This window comes from Dama dama, chromosome 5 (genome assembly GCF_033118175.1).
Source record: "Dama dama isolate Ldn47 chromosome 5, ASM3311817v1, whole genome shotgun sequence".
NCBI lineage: Eukaryota > Metazoa > Chordata > Mammalia > Artiodactyla > Cervidae > Dama > Dama dama.
Genome location: NC_083685.1, coordinates 127,585,582 through 127,604,971, shown reverse-complemented (window position 1 = coordinate 127,604,971; position 19,390 = coordinate 127,585,582). Strand labels below are relative to the sequence as shown.

Sequence of the window (19,390 nt, the reverse complement as noted above, 5' to 3'; positions counted from 1 at the left end):
GTTCACTGTGAAAAAACTTAGAAACCAAGAGGTCTGTGTCCTTTTTCCAGTGGTGGTGGTGATGCATATTTTAATGAGAGGCACAAGCTTCGCCCAACAGCCTGGGACCTGAGTTTTGAAGCGCTCAGGGTGGAGGAGGGAGGAGACACCCCCAAGGACCAGCTGGTGAGTTCGAAGCCTCGAGCCACTGCACCACGGTCATGGTTAACCCCCGGGGCAGCTGGAGCCCTGAACACAGGCGCTTCACACCCAGGACAACAAGGCTTCCACACTCTGTCTTCCCCGGCTCACCAAAGCCCAGAGTTGAGTTATCAGAGGAGGTGGGAGCTGGGGGCGGGGGGGCGGGGGGGGGAGCTGCGGGGCAGGCAAGGAGGAAGGAAATAAGAAGGAGACGGAAAAAATCTTTTTTAAAAAACCCTTCGACAGAATCTGATAACCTGGAGTACACGGTGATTGGTGCCGGACGGCATACAAACGCCAAAAGGCAAGTTCCAGGACAGGCCAACTTAAGACTTAATATTTGCCTTTCACTGAGCAAACTAATAAATCCCCTACAGTTTTAGCCACGCAGAGCTCCCAGTTTTTATTTATTGGTCAAGACGGCAGGCAGGTTTTTTTTCTCCCTCCCGGTCATCCCAGGCAAACAGCGGTCCCCCTCCCCCTGGCCTGTCATCAGTCTGAATGTCTATTTGCCTTCTCCTTCGACAAACTCTTGCTCGGTGCAGCTGACAACAAGTGCAAACAGCTTTGAAGGAGTCGTTGGTAATGGACTTCCTAAGACTGCCCTGTCTTTGGCTGGTGTGGCGGAAGGCAAAGCAAGAATTACCCGTCAGCCATGGGGTGCGTCAGACAAGGCTTAGAACTTGACACACGGGAGGAGAACTTGGAGGACCATTAAGACCACCCCCTACCTCTCCCATTTTATTGATGGGAAAACTGAAACCTGGAGAAAAAGGCTTGAGTGACTTATACATGATCTTGGAGCAAGCTGAAATTAACCCGGGGACTGCCCTGGAGGTCCAGTGGTTAAAACTCTTTGCTTCCATTGCAAGAGGCATGAGTTCAATCACTAGTCGGGGAACAAAGATGTTGATAAATCAACACATAGACAAACGACTGCTGGGTACTTTTTAAAAACTTAAGGGAAAAAGAAATTACGGCTAGGACTACAGCCAGAGAGAAAAAAAAAAAAATAGCCGATCTTTTAAGTCATGAACTATGTCTCTCCATATGACGACACTGTGGATAGCAGGGCTAGAAGAGGTTTTGGGGGATGAGTGACGTGACTCCCTCATTTTACGTGGAAGGAACTAGGAAGCGGGACATCCTGGGACAAAAACTCAGGTCTCCCTGTCTCCCCACTCTATGCTTTTTTTTTAATCAGTGTAAGACACACAGCTGGACCCAGAAATGAGAAGCCTTTGGCTCACTATCGGATGGAGAAATTGACACATGTGGACACTTGGCTGCCCATGAAGTACTCCTTAGAATCCTGCTGTCCCCTCTAAGGCTGAACATCATCCAACCTTCTCTCCCAGGTCTCTCTCAAGCTGCCAGAAAGGCTGCCTCCCCCAGGGCCTGCCCATCCCGCATCCGATGCTGGAAACGGGATTCCTGCACTAGTCAGGGGTAGATCTAGATAAGAGCGATGCTCTAGACCACTTCAGGCTCTGGGGATTTGGGATTCGACGTGGATGAGAAGAGAAGAAAAGAGGGAAAAAGAGGAAACTGCTGCTTTTGGCACCACAGTGGGACTTCTTCTGGAACCAATGACCACATGTGGGATATAAAAATGAAGGAAACATCTGAAATGAGTCTTTTTCTAAAAAAAAAAAAATGACCCCCAGTAGCTGGTCAGTGTTCCTTCAACGGCAGTGAAGGCAGGGAGATTCAGGACAGGGGGAAAGACCCACGTGCGGGAGGTTGTGTCTTAATCTTGACAGGTGTGTGATGACAGAGTCATTTCTAGATGCTTGCGTGCTCATCTCTACCCTAGTAGGTGATGACCTCCGCCCCCTGCGCCGGGGCCACCACACAAGATGAGCACGGTTAGATGAGATGCTTAAGTCTGTCTTTCAGCAGAAGAGATAAAGCCGTGATCCTCTGACAAGAAGCAACAACTTCAGGATGGCATGCAATCCTGAAAGCCTGGCTTTAAGTAACCTGGAAAGAACCTGTAATTTGCCTTCAGGTTGTTCTCACTTGTCACGAGCACCCCAGACTGGGGCTGGCACAACCTCCTTCTCCTCTCTCCCCCGCGACCACTACCAAGTTCCGCTGCCTTATCCCAGATAAAGCCAGTGTCTGGAAAGGGAAGGGAATTGGGGGAGGGGAGTTCCGAGTCAACAGCATCTGAGTTGACCTTGACGGTTATCCAGGAGACTTCAGACAGAAAGCACACACTTCGGCCCAATTTACACGCCCCTGATATTTTAAGGGACCCGAGAGGTCAAAGGAATTTCAGGAAGTGTTCCAGTCAACTCCTTCACTCTCCAGACAATGCCATCCCAAAGGTTTTTAGCTCTTAGTCCGTCTAGCTAAGATGCAGAAATTTTCTTCCTGGCTCTTATTCTATACAAATGTGTCACTCACACACACACACACACACACACACACACACACATCCCATAGTCTATTTTCCATTGTTGCCAGTGACTGTATTATTTTTGTTTCATCAGGAGCTGTTTTGTTCTCAACAGTAAAGGTTCACTTCATCAACAGGACTTGGGTTTTGTGGGGCCCCATCTGTGATCCAGACACAATGGAAAGAGAGGGTCCTCTAGAAACCCCATCAACTCTGGCTGCTGGATAATCTGTAATGAAGCACGGTGTTCTGACGTGGACTCCAACTGCCCCGCTGGGAGCTGATCACGCATCTGTATCAACAGAAGACGTGTCTGTGTTCTGCTCCTCCAGACGCGCACCTGCGTGCAATCCGAACCAAGAAAGTGGAACGTGGGCAACGCTAGTCTTCAGGATCCAGCTCCCTGCAAGAGCCCTTCCAATGTCCTAGCATCTTTAGAGCCTGAAGGATTTCTGCACAGACCTGCATCAGTCTGGAGCCTGCAGGACCAGACCCCACATCCACGAGGAGGGATGCTCTTCCAAGGCTGCTTGTACTCCAATGTGCAAACACCAGCCTTTTTAGAAGGAGCAAAATGTAAGATCAGTTGACGTACGTGTAGTGAACTATTCACTCTGTATCCAGCTGAGAAATGATAGAGTTAAAGAGAACTGCAGAGTCCGAAAGCACAGCAGACGTGAGAAGTGGGCAGCATGAAAGAATGCAGGAGAAAATCCTCTGGTTTCCAAGGACTGGTGGGGGGCAGTCTGAAGATCAGGCACCAGCAGAAGGAGTGATAAGGTCCAGGATCACGGTGGCCCCTTCAGCTGGAAGTGGTCTCCTGTCCACGCAGGTCAGCACAGATAGGACTCCTCAGGCTGAGGTTCTTTGCTTTCTCCTCAAACATCTTCTTAAATCCAGAAGCTCCTTTAGCCTCCAGAATGTGTGTGTGTGTTAGTCACTCAGTCACATCCAACTCTTTGCAGCCCCATGGACCTGTAACTTGCCAAGCTCCTCTGTCCATGGGATGAGAATTCTGGAGTGGGTAGCTATTTCCTTCTCCAGGGGATCTTCCTGACCCAGGGACTGAACCCAGGTCTCCTGTGTTGCAGGCAGATTCTTTACCAACTGAGCAACCAGGGAAGTCCATTCTCCAGAATAAGACTTCTCATTCCAATACAGAGCGCTTGCCTCTTAAGAGAAGGTCCCATCATAGCTCCGTGGGGTCTTCATGGTTACACTGAGGTTCCTGGTGGGGGCTGAGGGCGAGAGGAAGAGTTCTCCACCTGTCCTGCCTTCCAGGCCTGTGGACCAAAAAAACAGCATCAGAGTGAGATTCTAATGCCTTCTGTCCTTTCAATGGATGTCTTTCTACAACGAACATCACCTTCCTGCCTTTAATCCAGAATGTTCTAGCTACTGAACAGAACATTGTTGTTGTTCTTAAGTTGCTCAGTTGTGTCCAGGTCTTTGTGACCCCCAAGGACTGTAGCCCTCCAGGCTCCTCTTTCCACGGCATTTCCCAGGCAAGAAGGATGGAGTGGACTACATTTCCTTCTCCAGGGGAATCTTCCCAACCCAGGGATCGAACTCACATCTCCCGCACAGGCAGGCAGATTCTTTACTGCCGAGCCTCCTGGGAAGTCCAATGCTCCTTCAAGCAGTATTTTAGTTAAGGTGGGGAAAGGCCCGTTTACACTGTTCAAGTTTCCTTGGTGGCTCAGATGGTAAAAAAAAAAAAAAATCCACCTGCCAACACAGAAGACCCAGGTTCGATCCCTGGGTTGGAAAGGCAACCCACTTCAGTATTCTTGCCTGGAGAATTCCATGAACAATGGATCCTGGCGGGCTACAGTCCATGGAGTCGCAAAGAGTCGAACATGACTAAGTGACTAACACATACTGTTCAAGGAACTCTGTTCACTGCATCATTGCTGGGAACCCTCACGCAAGCCTTGCCACTACGCCACGGCTGATTTTAAAAACCAAACCACAGCTCAGAAGAAGTGGACAATCCTGTTTTTCAACCTGTGAGCGCTGGGGTCAGGAGCACGGAGGGGTCAGATCACCCAGTTTACAGATGAAGAAATCGAGGCACTGAGGGGCCACGCTTCTCTGGACAGGATGGCCAGTACCTGGTCCCTAAGCCTGATGTCCACTCCAGCTGGAACAGCCCTCAGCTCCCACAGGTGGCCGTCCACTCGGGCGTGTCCGACTCTCTGCGACCCCACGGCCTGCAGTGCGCCAGGCTTCCCTGTCCTTCGCCTTCTCTCAGTTTTCTCAAACTTATGTCCATTGAGTCCATGATGCCATCCACCCATCTCATCCTCTGTCGCCCGCTTCTCACGAGACCCTTAACAACCAGTTAGGAGATGATCCAGGGTGGATGGGGAGGAAGTGGAAAAATACGATTTAACACATCTCCCTTCAGCACTGCTGACGGTAAATACATGAAGATGGACTTGGCCTTATGCGTTCCTGGCTTCCCACTACCCCACCTAACTCCCCGTTTCTGAGCAACAAATACACTAAGTACCACGGAACGCCCTCACGGGACTTCCTCATCTTAAAATTGCTGAGACCTTCCCTGGCAGCTCAGCTGGTAAGGAACCCGCCTGCAATGCTGGAGGCCTGGGTTAGATCCCTGGGTTGGGAAGGGATCTTTCCAGGACCGAACCCGGGTCTCCTGCATTGGCAGGTGGATTTTCTTACCATCTGAGCCACCAGGGAAACTTGAACAGTTTAAATAGGCCTTTTCTCCCCCTTAACTAAAATACTGCTTTTAGAAGCAGCGTTGGGCTTCCTAGGTGGCCCAGGGGTAAAGAATCCGCCTGCCAAGGCAGGAGGTGTGAGTTCAATCCCTGGGTCGGGAAGATCCCCTGGAGGAGGGCATGGCAACCACTCCAGCGTTCTTCCCTGGAGAATCCCCATGGACAGAAGAGCCTGGCGGGCCACGGTGCACGGGCTGGCACGGAGTCGGACAGGACTGAGCGATTGAACACACACAGTCACAGACGCAGATAAATCTGGGCTCCCCGCGTCTCTGACTCCGTCACCTCCAGCCCATGAGAAATCACCTGCAAATCGGCTCGTTCACAAGCACCGCGTGGGGTGAGATGCTGAGAACGCAGACAGAAGCCAGACAGGCACGCTCCACTCCTGTGGGCCACAGCAGAGAGGCAACACTGGCAGAGCCTGAGGCCGGAAGGGCCTCTGCATCAGAGGGCCGTGCGCGGAGGGCGCGGGGTGCAGGGGGGCCAACAGGCCCCTCTGCCCCCCATGGTCCTGTGAGGTCGCGACTCAGCCTGGCGCGAGGGAGCTCTCCTTCCTGGGGGCTTGGGCTAAACTCCGGGTGGGGATGTGTGGGCTGCGATGAAGCCAGAGAGAGGGGTGCTGATGGTCAGAGACGGCAGGATGTCACCATAAGCGCCCTGGGGAGGGAGAAGATGCCTCAAGACGTGTGCCTGCGGGAGCACTTCGGAAGGACAGAGTCTGCAGGCAGGAGTCAGCTCCCCCAAAAGCCCGAGCAGCAGCCTTCACAGAAGCACCCTGGGGCTCCAGGCAGCCAAGAGGGAGACTGGAAGCCTCTCCCTCCAGACACTGTCTTTCCCTGGGACCCTGAAACGCCCCCAACGGCCCCAAAGTTCTGCTAAACTTTCTGGTTTCCACGTTCCCCCTCCTCAGACGCCTGAACCAGCAAGGACCAGGGAGAAGGCCTTTCCCCAGGGAGACGCACAAGGCCAGCAAATGAACTGGCAGCTGCCGGTGAATCACTCGGGGACTTCCTTCTCGTCTCCCGGCAACCGCATGCGCTCGGCACCGGCACATTAAACACAGAGGGGAACGTCGGGAGGCATGCGCAAAACAAAACAAAAAGCCAAACACACCGCCGCTCCCCCCACCGCCCGACTCATCCCACAGCCCCACAGACCCAGCCAAGGGGGCCAGGGCGGGGGGAGGGGAAGGGTGGACACGAGAGCGTCCACCCAGGGGAGGAGAACGAGGTTAGGACCAGCCTCAGCAGGGCCGGACACACCCTCGCCCCACACCAAACCCTTCTGGGTCTAGCGTTTGTATTTGGCCAAAGACACACCTCTGTTAGCCTAGAGAAAGGCACTGGGCCAGCAGATTAGCGGGCACCTGGAGATCTGAAAGATCACTTAGAAACCCAGACTTGGGGGCGGGGTGGGTGGGTGGGAAGCTGACGGTGGTTGAGACGCCGGGTCGGCTTCCCCGCCTCTCCCCGCAGCATCATCCTCCAGGTTGAGGCAGCTGCTAACGTCAGGGCTGGGTCCCCTCCCCCCATCTTTTCCCTCGAATGTTTCCCTGCCCGTTGCTGTGGCCACCAGGAGCTGGTTAGACAGGACTCCAACACGCCGCCTTGCCCTTCAGACCCTGCTTCTTTGAAAACACCCAGGACAGAAGGAGAACACATGTTAAGAGTCTACAGGTGGAACAGCCCCTGGAGAAAAACTGGGGACCAGGAAAGGAAGAACAGTAGTACCAGGAGGGCCCCTGCGAAAGGCTGAGTGCGTGTGCACGCAAGCTCAAGTCGTGCCTGACTCTGCCACCCCGGGGACCGTAGCCCGCCAGGCTCCTCTGTCCTTGGGATTCTCCAGGCAAGAACACTGGAGTGGGTCGCCATGCCCTCCTCCAGGGGATCTTCCCGACCCAGGGATGGAACCCGCATCTCTTGCTTCTCCTGCATTGGCAGCCAACAGGTTCTTTACCACTGTGCCACATGGCAAGCCTGACATGCTGAATATCAGCCCCTAAAGATACATCTTAATACCCCTGCAACCTGTGAATGTCACCTTCTACAGCATAAGAGACAGCGCAGGTGTGAGCAAGTCAAGGATCTTGAGAGGCAGAGATTGCCTTGGATGACTGGGGGAGAGGGGACACGTATACTCACAAGTGTCCTAATAAGGGGGAAGCAGAGGGGGAGGATGTGACACAGGAGAAGGAGCAAGAGGGGTGACGACAGAAGCGGGAGGCTGGAGGGAGTGTGTCAAGGCAGGAAGCAGGCAGTCTCCAGAGGCTAGAAAGGCCAAGAAATGAACCCTTCCCGAGAGTTTTCCAAAGGAAAACAACCCTGCAGACACCTTGACTTCAGCCCAGTGAAAGTGGCCGATGAAAGAGCCCGTGAGAGAAGAAGTGAGTGTGGCTTCAAGCCACTACGTTCGTGATGATCTTCTTGCAGCATATAGGGAACTGAGCTTGTCAATCAGGGCACACACCGTCTGCTTCCCCACAAACCAAGAGAAGAGGGTTGCTGGCTGCTCTTGGTTGGGGTTGGGCAGTTGGAGCTGGGATGAAGTCTGAGGCACTGGAGGATGCTCAGCTACACCCCTGGCCTCCAGCCTCAAGAAGCCAGGAGCAGCCCTGCTCAGGGCGACCACTGAAAACGCCCTGGACACGGCGTGTGTCTGGCATTGGGGGTGGGGGGTGGGGAACAGCGGAATCCCTCCCACGGACAATCCCTGCCTCTGAGGTACAGCCCGTTCTTGACTTCGGCTGCACCTGAGAACGACCTGGCAAGGTTTTCAAAACTCCCATGCCTGGGGCTCAGCCCCGTCTGGGGAAGCCGGAATCGCTCAGGGCGGGACGAGGCAGCAGTTAGAGCCAGGCCGCTGATTCCGATGGGCGGCGGGTGCTGAGAACCGCTGCACGTTGCCAAGGGCCAGCGAGCCCAGGGGAGAGAAGAAGAAGGTGGCGATACACCTGAGTCCCGCCGACAGCCAGGACGCAAGATGCCCCGAGGCAGAAACCGCCCCAGGCTCACCAGGGCAGATTTGGGAACGCACATCCCGGCTGCCAGACCGGTGACTGGCTGGCCTGGGATTCCCGGTGGCTGTGTCACCTCGTTTCCCGTCAGAACAGGGTGGATGCCCTGCAGGAAGGTGTCTCCCAGGAATAACCACACAAAGCCTCAGCCTCCTCCGCTCATAAAGCCAGCACAAAATGAGCCGGCTCCCACCCAACGCTACAAACATGAACTCACTGGACAAGATGCACCATCTCGGTAAAAACGGTGATTCTGCGGTGGGGCCGGTTTAGGGACAGGAAGCCTCCATTCTGCACCCAGTTGGTAAAGTCCCCAGGCACGGAAACCAGAATCCTCCCACAGGGATGCACTCTGAGCAAGGAGAGACTTCACGTCTCGAAAGCTGTCCTGATAATAAGCTTGGTTGGCGGTCCCTGCTCGGGTCAGAGCGGAAAGGGAGGAGAGAATCTAATGAGAAACCAGCCGCTGAGCAAGAGACAGAGCTGAACAGGTTGATGCTCTGACTTCTTGCAAAGAAGGATGCGGTCACGTGTAAGTTCTCTCTTCTTCTGGGACCGTCTTTTGCCTTCATTATTTCATCCCCAGCCTGCCTGGCCGAAAGGCTGAGCCAAGCATTTCCTTATTTCCTTTGGCCCAAATCGTGACGTCCAGGACGTCACTGGGATAAGCAGAGGGGAGGAGGAAGAGGAAGGAAAAAATAAAAAGAGGAGGATGGGAAGGAGGTGAGGAGGGAAGAGAGAGAGGAGTGGAGGACAGAGAAGGAGGGGACAAGACAGAGGCTCACAGCTACAGGATGAACAGGCCCCACCTACGCCAGCCCTACCTGGCCACCTGGATGGGAAGCTGCATTGGGCTCTCCTAGCAGGGGCCCCCACCCTTCAGGATCTGATGCCTGATGGTCTGAGGTGGAGCTGATGTAACAACAATAGAAATAAAGTGTACAGTAAATGCAATGTGCCTGAATCATCCCCAAACCCTCCACCCAACCAACCTGGGTCCGTGGAGAAACTGTCTTCCAGGAAACCGGTCCCTGGCGCCAAAACGAGTCGGGGCCCGCTGTTCTACAGAGGAGGCGAACACCCGAGGAGGCGAACACCCTGTGGGTCTTTGAGAGGCGAAGACTCAGTGGCATGGAGCCTCCCCGCTCCTGCCCTTCCCTTCCCCGGGATTCTTCCTGTCCACTTCATGCACCTGCTTGGAACAAAGCAGAGAAAGCCAGTCACCCTGCACCAGGGCCATCAAAGAGGAAAGGAGCCCAGAGGCCTGGTCTGTCCCCAGAGACACTGAACAGGTTCCTGGGCAAAGAATCTAGGGCTTTGGGGCTCCCACTGGCCATTTACAAGGCTCCCACGTTCCCTTCCTACATCCCGCCCTTTCCCATAGAGTCGGAATGCATCTCACTCTTAACTAGAGTGACTGAACTGAACTGAACTAGAACCTCTGGGTTCCCTCCAGCCTGTAAACCTCATATGCTAATGTCCCGACTGTTGCAAACTCATTGAGAAATAAGCTTTAAGAAGCTTCCAGATGTTCCGCTTGCAGGGTGGTATTTCTCTGCCTCTGTCCCCAGGGGTCCACTCATGAGGCCCAGTAGCCTGCCAGCCCGGGTGAAATCTGAGGGCCAAGAGGCACTGCCCGGGGGTGGGGGGGGAGACGCCCTTCCCCGCAGGACCACAGGCAACCACTGCATTCATCAACACCACCCCGGCAAAGACATGACCTTCTACACCCCATGTATTCTTCCGCCATCCCCACGCCCTGTTTCTTTCACTCTTCCAGGTGAGCCCTGCATCCCTGGGGTTTGATTCATGCAGTGCGAACACCTCTGACCGACAACAGAGGTGCAAGTCCGTGACTCCCAAAGGAATAAGCTTTGTCCTCTGTGAGCATCCACCGCGCCTCTCCCTTAAAATTCTCATTGGATAGCCCCCGTAACGGAGTCCAGGACTCAACAATATGGGGCAGCCCTTCCACGTGAGATGTTAAGTCAACACCAGCAGAGACGTCTTAGGAGCCGGACCGGCCAGAACAACAAGGGAATGGCGTTCGTGACCTGTCAAGGCCCCCGCAGGGCTGGTGGCCTCTGATCTCTAGGAAGCTAACTGCCAACGGGCAGCCTTGTACACACACAGCCACGCACACGCCCTTCCCCAAACGCACACCCCTGAGGGATTCTTTGCACAAGATGACGCGGTGTCCCTTTGATGCTCGCCGGATGTGTTCCCATTGGGCGAAAACCAGACCTCAATAAAACCGGGCATTATCAAGAGGCCGCTGGTGGGTGATAGCACCCGCCTGTTATCTCCGTGGCCCTGGGTGGGGCGCTCTGTGGTTCTCCACGGAAAAGCATTAACTTCTAGGTGGATCAAAGACCCTTCCGAACCGGCCGACCCGGATCTCTTATTTATCCGCAGGGGATTGTTCCCAAAGATGGACTTTAAGATAACTGGGACCCCAGTCCCAGGCTCACTCAGTCCTCTGCTTATCTATCATCCAGTGTGTCCCTCGGGGGCCGCCTAACGGCCAATCACAAGGCCTTCTGCTCTCTCTTACTTTTCCAAGTGGCCCATATAACAACAGGGCGTGGGGCCCGGGCCCCGGAGTGTCCTGGCCCTGCTGCAAGCTGGGGACCTGGGGGCAGAGAGACACCTACTTGGGGGGGGGGGGAAACAAACCCAGGGAGGGGGTGTTCCAGAGAGCAGGGTGTTTACTACACTCTTTTCCCGTGAGGGAGACGCCGACGGTTCCTAGACGGACAGTTCCCCACACTTGGCCCCTGAAGTCCCTGGTGGGACTCTACTGTCTACCCTGATGTTCCAGGGCCCACGATCCACCCGCGGGAGGACCCAGAGGGACCTCCGAGCTAGTCTGGCTCTGGACTGCCCGTCGGCCAGAAGAGGAAGAGCAGGTGCGCCTAAGGATGGCAGGTGTGGAGGCCTGGGGGCCCCCCCAGCCTTCCTCGGCTCCACGCGGGCCTGGCAGCTACGTGGTGTGGCCAGGCTGTTATCCTTTTTGCTCATGGCGCCCGGCTCAGCGTGCAGCCCTGGCAAGGCACACGGTGAACAGAGGAGGGAACCAACAAGCGAGCTGCTTGCAGCTCAGCAGCAGGCCTGCGCGCTAAGTCGCTTCAGTCGTGTCTGACTCTTTGCGGCCTCCGTGGACTATAGCCCGCCAGGCTCCCCTGTCCATGGGGATTCTCTAGGCAAGAACAGCGGAGTGAGTTACCATGCCCTCCTCTAGGGGATCTTCCTGACACAGAGATTGAACGCTACGTCTCTTATATCTCCTGCATTGGCAGGCGGGTTCTTTACCACTAGTGCCACTTGGGAAGGCCTCAATCCCACCAACAGGGAGAACTCCAGGAAGAACATGCCCTGGAGATGCGTCGCTTAATGATACGCAGTCAGATCGAGGTTCACTTTCAGAGTCCCAGGCACGTGAGCTCAATCCTCTGTGACCCACCTGTAAAGCAGGAATCACACTCACACCGCCTCCCCGGCAGGGGTGCTATGAGGACCGAGGCTCAAGAAGTAGGGCTTGTCTTTATTACCGTATTTCCCCATAGCACTGTCTCTATGGAGGAATCTAGGGGACTTCCCTGGTGGCCCAGTGGCTAAGACTCTGCAGTATCAACGCAGGGGGCCCGGGTTCAATCCCTGGTTGGGGAACTAGATCCCACATACGGCAACTACAGATTCCGCAGCTGCAGTGGAGACGGCTCAGCGACATAAATATTTTTTTAAAAAGAATCCAGGTAGCACGTTTTCAAGGGTGGAAGAAGTGCGTGCCTTGGTTATATCCGTGGTGTGGACTAGATGTAAGAGGCATCTGAAATGCCAGCTTGACCTTCCATCACTGCTTTTCTCCTCCTTTTTTAAATCAGTGAAGTCGTTTCTGGCATCAAGAGGAACCCTTACCTCTTTTCTTGCTCCCTCATCTGCCCCCAGAAGCCTGAGGACTCCACGTGCAGGGAGTTGGTGAGGGAGCCAGGGGTCACGAGCGGGTGATAGGAGCTGTTTCCAAGGGAGCCCCACCGTGAACACGGCCACGGACAGTCCAGGGGCTGCACGCTTGATCCCAGCCCAGCTGAGCCCACCGGGGACCCCAGCGTTGCCATTGTGAAATGTATAGACACCTGATGGCTCAGTGGTAAAGAATCCGCCTGCAAAACAGGAGACACAGCAGACTTTCAATCGATTCCTGGGTCGGGAAGATCCCCTGGAGAAGGAAATGGCAACCCACTCCAGTATCCTTGCCTGGAGGATCCCATGGACAGAGGAGCCTGGAGGGCTACAGTCCATGGGGTCGCAGAGTCAGACATGACTGGGCACACACGCACGCATGGGTGAATGTACAGACACCCTCTGCCTATAGCTTGTACATCTTTCCTCTGCGTTTCTCAGGCTTTTCACGTGTGGGCTGTCTTCCTCAAACCCCTGGTCTGTCTGCCTCCATCTCATCCCCGTTAGAGACGCCACAGCCTTGAAGAGCCAACCCAAGCAGCACGGCTGTCCGCGGACTCTGCCTGCTGTGCCGGGGCCCCGGCCCAGGCCAGACGGTGTGTGACGCGGGCGCTGAGTGCCTAAGGAAGCGGGGTCTCTGCACCCCACGGCCACGGCGGGCCGAGGCTGCCACCCAAGCCTGCAGCTGGGCTCCAGGAGGGGCGGGGAGGTCAGGCCGCGGGTTCACAGGACAGGCCACCCACACGGCGCATCAGGGCCGCTGGCTGTCCCCAGGGCCAGCCCCGCTCTGGCCCTCGGCCCTGCCTCACAACAGTCCCCCACATGGCCTCCCTAGGGGGAGGACGAGAGGACGAGGCCTGAAGCCAGGGGCGAGGAAGAGCCAGAGAGCCTCCCTGGGCGGGGGGTGGGGGCGGCATGTCCCCCCAGCTGCAAGGCCGCGGGCACGAGGCCTGCGATGAGCCGGGGTCTCCCTCTCCTAAAACCCAGATGTGTTCCCAGGGTCTGATGGAACCTGAAAGAACCCGAACCTTCTCCGGTTACTTCACACTTTTCTAATTAAAGATGCAAACTGGATTTTCATGTTTGCAGAGAGAGCTTTGACCGCGAGTGTAGCCAGCGGAGCAAAAGAGGAAGGATCTCTTTCGTGTTCTCTCTCTCTCTTTTTTCTCTCTCTCTCTTCCCTCTGAAAGCACACGGACACGGGGGGAGGGGAGAAAACAGGATCTTGGCAGCCTGGCCTCCAAGCGCCCCTGGAGCCAGCCTGCTTTCTGTTGGAAGCTCTTCTCTTTTCTTCGCTTCCCGAGACACCAGTCCTCATCCCAGTCAGCCGGGCAGAGGTGGAGGTGGAGGGGGAGCTGGGTGAGGCTCTGGGAAAAGAGAAGAAATGGGCAAAGCCCAGATCCTCTGACTTAACTGCCCAGAAAAGAGCCCGAATGCCTCGTCTGGGTGGAAGGCAACCGTCCCAGGTTCCTTGGCATGGTGGGACTTGCCGGAATCCAGAGCCCCGGCTGGCAGAACAAGGGTGGACAGTGGAACCAGCCAGGGGAGGGGGGGCGCGGTCTGGGGCGGGCGAGGGGGAGGTCTCAGTGAATCACATAAATTAGAGACAGAAGGGATGTCAGGCCACCTTCACTTCCTTCCTCTCCTAATGGGAATTATCTCATTAGCCCTGAGCTTCCTAGAGGCTAACTTTAAATGATTCCTGTACCGGCGGGGGTTTCAATCCACAGCCGCACCACCCAACCCCCCACTCACTGCCCCCCTTCCCCATCAGATCTGCCTCCAGAAGGGCTCTTAAAGGGACAGCAGTCAAAAGACACCAGTTCAACCCATTTAACTCTGAAAGCTTTGCTCCAAACATCTCATTCAATGTTTAAGTTTTGCCCTTTCAACCTTTATTTCCACTTATAGGAATTTATTATAAGAAAATGGTCATGGAGGGACTGCCCTGGGGGTCCAGTGATTAATTAAGACTTGGGCTTCCAATGTGGGCGAGGATTCGATCCCTGGTGGGAGAACTATGGTTCTACACGCCTCGTGGCCAGAAAACCAGAACGTAAAGCAACAACAGTGATGCTGTGACAAATTTAATGAAGACTAAAAAATGACCCACATATAAAAATCTTATTTAAAAAAAGATAACAGTCATGGACACAGTTGTTGTGCTGCGTTACTCACTCAGTCGTGTCCGAGTCTGTGTGACCCCCTGGACTGTCGTCTGTGCCAGGCCCCTCTGTCCATGGGATTCTCCAGGCAAGAGTACTGGAGTGGGTAGCCATCTCCTTCTCCAGGGGATCTTCCAGAACCAGGGATCCAATCCGAGTCTCCTGCACTGCAGGCAGATTCTCTACTGTCTGAGCAACCAGGGAAGCCCCGTGGACACGGTAACAGGTCAGTAAAGACCCACCTTATGCCCACTTCCCCCAGAAGACAGACATACTGTAATCTCTGGAACCTATAAATGCTATCTTATGTGGCAAAGGAGCTCTGCAAACGTGTTACGCTAAGAATGTTAAAAAGGGGAGATGGCCTTGGACCATCCACGTTAGCGCTAAATGCCATCACAGGTGTGCTCACACAGGAGCAGAGGGGCATTTGACTCCAGACATGAAGACACGACAGGATCACAGAGGGAAGGGTGGGGTGATGTGGCTGCCGCTCCAGGTGAGCCGACAGCCTCCAAAAACTGCGAGAGGCCGGGACCATTCCTGCCCGCCACTCCCCATCCCTCCCTGCCCCCGGAGCCTCCTCAAGGAGCCAGCCTGGATGACAACAACCCGAGATTTTAGCTCCTAAGACTCATTTCAGTCTTCTGGACTCCAGAACTGCAAGAGAGTAAATGTGTGTATTTTTATAAAACCACCAAGTTGACAGTAATTTGTTACAGCAGACCCAGGAAACTACTACAGATATAAATAAAATTCTTGCTACCAGGATTGTCATCAGGGCCTTATTTCACAGCAAAGAAAAAAAAAATTTTAATATTCAAAAATAACCATGTCATAATCCTGCAATGAAATAGCTACTGTAAAAATACTGAATTATTACTTCATAATAAAGGGTTAGTGTATAACTGAGTATGAATTCTAAATATTTCCCTTGCCATTTATACATTTTCCTAATGGTGAGCATGGCTTCCCAGGTGGCTCAGTGGTAAGGAATCTGCCGGCAACTCAGGAGACGTGGGTTCAAATCTTCCATCAGGAAGATCCCCTGGAGAAGGGAATGGCAACTCACTGAAAGATTCTTGCCTGGGAAAATCCATGGACAGAGGAGCCTGGCGGGCTACAGTCCAGGGAGTAACAAAGAGTCAGACACGATTTAGTAACTAAACAACAACAACAACAATTGGTAAGCATCTTATTATTACTTCCGTGGCTGTAAAAGTCGCATGTTTACTTGTAGGGTGGTATGAGGGTTAAGGATGGTTTGATCCCTTTCTATGAATGAAGGTGGAGGAACTGGAGACAGGTTAGCAGAGAGAGATAAGACAGAATCAGAGAATCTAGGGCTCTCAAGTTTCCTGGCCAAGAGGTTCTTCTTCACATATGCCACAGCCTGGTGTCACGGCCCCCCACCCACGGGCCCATCTGCAGACCCTCCTCCCTAACGCATGAACCTCCCTTACAGGCAGCTCATTCCCCTCGGCCCTTCACTTCAAGTCTGCTTCCTCCAGGCCCCACCAACCATGTCTCTCTCTGCCTCCGTCCTCTGATGCTGTTCTTTGCAGCTGGATGGTGTATTAGCTTCCCAAGGCTGCTATCACAGTCTATTGATACCACAAACAGGTGGCTTAAAACAATATACATTTATCCTCTCATGGTTCCAGAGGCCAGATCTCCAAGGTCAAGGTGGCCACAGGGTGGTGCCTTCTAGAGGCCTTGAAGAAGAGTTCTCTCCCAGCTTCTGGTGGCTCCCAGCAATCCCTGGGGCTCCCAGTAGCCCATCACCCCGATTCCTGCCTCTGTCTTCACATTGCCTTCTTCTCCGTGTCTGCCTCCCCTTCTCTTCTCTCCTAAGGACTTACTGTTGGATCCTTATCTAATTACATCTGCAAAGACCCTATTTCTAAATAAGGTCCCATCTGAAGTTCTGAACTGTATATGTGTGTGTGCTCAGTCGTGTCCGACTCTGCAACTCCGTGGACTGTAGCCCACCAGGCTCCTGTGTCCATGAGACTTTCTAGGCTGTCATGAAATTCCATGGGGACACTATTCAACCCACTAGGGGTGGTCTGCAACTTCTTTCTCTGTCCACTTTTTCAAGATTCAGTAACCTCAGTCTTCTTTGATTCTTGTAGGTCCTAGAAGTCAATCCCTTTTGGAAGTATCTAGAAGCAGGTGGAGTCTCCTTAAATGAAGGAACTTCCCAACAACTGGACTTACCACTGTTAGAGTGGTTGGCCTTAGGAGAGATCAAATTCTCCATCGTTGAAGTGTTCACACAGAAAACACCTCCCTGGGAAGACCTAGAGGAGATCCTGGGTTTGGACAGGAGATGGGATCAGCTGGTCAAAAGAGCTAGGAGAACGGGATTGTACCCAATCCATTTAGCCCAGCACTGGATATAGAGATCTCTTCAAGAAAATCAGAGATACCAAGCAAACATTTCATGCAAAGACGGGCACAATAAAGGACAGAAATGGTAGGGACCTAACATAAGCAGAAGATATTAAGAAGAGGTGACAAGAATATATAGAAGAACTATACAAAAAAAAAGATCTTCACAACCCAGATAATCACAATGGTATGATCACTCACATAGAGCCAGATATCCTGGAATGCAAAGTCAAGTGGGCCTTAGGAAGCATCACTATGAACAAAGCTAGTGGACTTGATGGAATTCCAGTTGAGCTATTTCAAATCCTAAAAGATGATGCTGTGAAAGTGCTGCACCCAATATGCCCGCAAATTTGGAAAACTCAGCAGGGGTCACAAGACTGGAAAAGGTCAGTTTTAATTACAATCCTAAAGAAAGGCAATGCCAAAGAATGCTCAGACTACCACACAATTGCACTCATCTCACATGCTAGCAAAGTAATGCTCAAAATTCTCCAAACCAGGTTTCAACAGTACATGAACTGTGAGCTTCCAGATGTTCAAGCCGGATTTAGAAAAGGCAGAGGAAAAAAAAAACAAAAAAAAAAGAAAAGGCAGAGGAACCGGAGATCAAACATCTGCTGGATCAAACATCTGCCAACATCTGCTGGATCATCAAAAAAGCAAGAGAGTTCCAGAAAAACATCTACTTCTGCTTTATTGACTATGCCAAAGCCTTTGACTGTGTGGATCACAACAAACTGTGGGAAATTCTGAAAGAGATGGGAATACCAGACCACCTGACCTGCCTCTTGAGAAATCTGTATGCAGATCAGGAAGCAACAGTTATAACTGGACATGGAACAACAGACTGGTTCCAAATCGGGAAAGGAGTATGTCAAGGCTGTATATTGTCACCCTGCTTATTTAACTTATATGCAGAGTACATCATGAGAAATGCCAGACTGGATGAAGCACAAGCTGAAATCAAGATTGCCGGGAGAAATATCAATAACCTCAGATAAGCAGATGACACCATACTTATAGCAGAAAGCGAAGAAAAACTAAAGAGCCTCTTGATGAAAGTGAAAGAGGAGAGTGAAAAAGTTGGCTTACAACTCAACATTCAGAAAACTAAGATCATGGCATCTGGTCCCATCACTTCATGGCAAAGAGATGAGGAAACAATGGAAACAGTGGCAAACTTTATTTTTCTGGGCTCCAAAATCACTGCAGATGGTGACTGCAGCCATGAAATTAAAAGGCACTTGCCCCTTGGAAGGAAAGTTATGACCAACCTAGACAGAATGTTAAAAAGCAGAGACATTATTTTGCCAACAAAGGTCCATCTAGTCAAAGCTATGGTTTTTCCAGTAGTCATGTATGGATGTGAGAGTTGGACTATAGGGAAAGCTGAGTGCTGAAGAATTGATGCTTTTGAACTGTGGTGTTGGAGAAGACTTTTGAGAGTCCCTTGGACTGCAAGGAGATCTAACCAGTCCATCCTAAAGGAAGCAGTCCTGAATATTCATTGGAAGGACTGATGCCGAAGCTGAAACTCCAATACTTTGGCCACCTGATGCAAAGAATTGACTCATTAGAAAAGACCCTGATGCTGGGAAAGATTGAAGGTGGGAGGAGAAGGGGACGACAGAGGGTGAGATGGTTGGATGGCATCACCGACTCAATGGATATGTGTTTGAATAAACTCCGGGAGTTGATGATAGACAGGGAGGCCTGGCGTGCTGCAGTCCATGGGGTCGCAGTGAGTCGGACACGACTGAGTGACTGAACTGAACTGGCTCTAGCAAAGGCACTAAACAGATGCTCATCGCCCCATCGGGAGTGCCCTCTTCCGTCTCAACAGTCCTCTTTTCAGTGAATGCAGGAAACACTACCAAGCAACATAAACTAAGAATTAGATGGTCTGTGTGTTCAACAGCTATTTGCCAAGCACCCTATTGGTACACTGAATACAGTCTGATAATCCTATGTGCCTCTCTCTTCTTTGCTGATAAACCAGCACAGATCATATGGCACCAGAAATCAGCACCCCAATGCCTATGTGGCCTGAGAAGGGGATTCAGGGCCTCCAGACTTTCTAAACGTGCAGTTGGAAGGTCCCTCGGGGAAAACCTAAGCGATGAGGCCCTGGGATCCCTTTTTGCCCCTGCGCTGCCCACTGAGAAAGGCCAAGAAGGCGGGGGAGTCTTCTGCAGCAGCCAAGGGCAGGCTGGCTGTTGTGGCTGGAGCCCAGACGAAGCGCGTCCACCGGGCGGTGACTGATCAGCTGTGGGAGGCCCCAGGAGCTCCTAAGTCACAGGTGGGCGCCTGCAAAGTCATCTTCCCAGGGGAGCAGCGGCCTCAGGCCCTGCCTCACCGCTAATCACTGTAAGCACCCCAGTGTCTCAACCCCACGCTGGGTGGCCCTCGCCCCACCCACCACCCACCCCTGGAGCCTGTCCCATGCTCGGTGATCTCAGCCGGCCTCACACAAACCCCGTCAAGGAGGCAGGACAGGTGTTACGATCCCCACTTC

At 53.0% G+C, this 19,390-nt stretch overlaps 1 long non-coding RNA gene across 2 annotated transcripts in view; it reads right to left on the bottom strand.

Moving 5' to 3' along the window:
- Nucleotides 1-335: 335 nt before the first annotated feature.
- LOC133057880 (uncharacterized) overlaps nt 336-19,390 on the bottom strand; it is a 157,593-nt gene continuing 138,538 nt past the window's right edge. The window contains exons 3-4 of one of the 2 annotated variants that reach the window (XR_009693116.1): nt 9,343-9,545; nt 336-3,867 (exon numbers count right to left, since the gene is read on the bottom strand). This is a non-coding gene — a long non-coding RNA (uncharacterized LOC133057880). The remainder of the gene's footprint in view (nt 3,868-9,342; nt 9,546-19,390) is intronic. The other variant, XR_009693115.1, reaches the window with a different exon arrangement.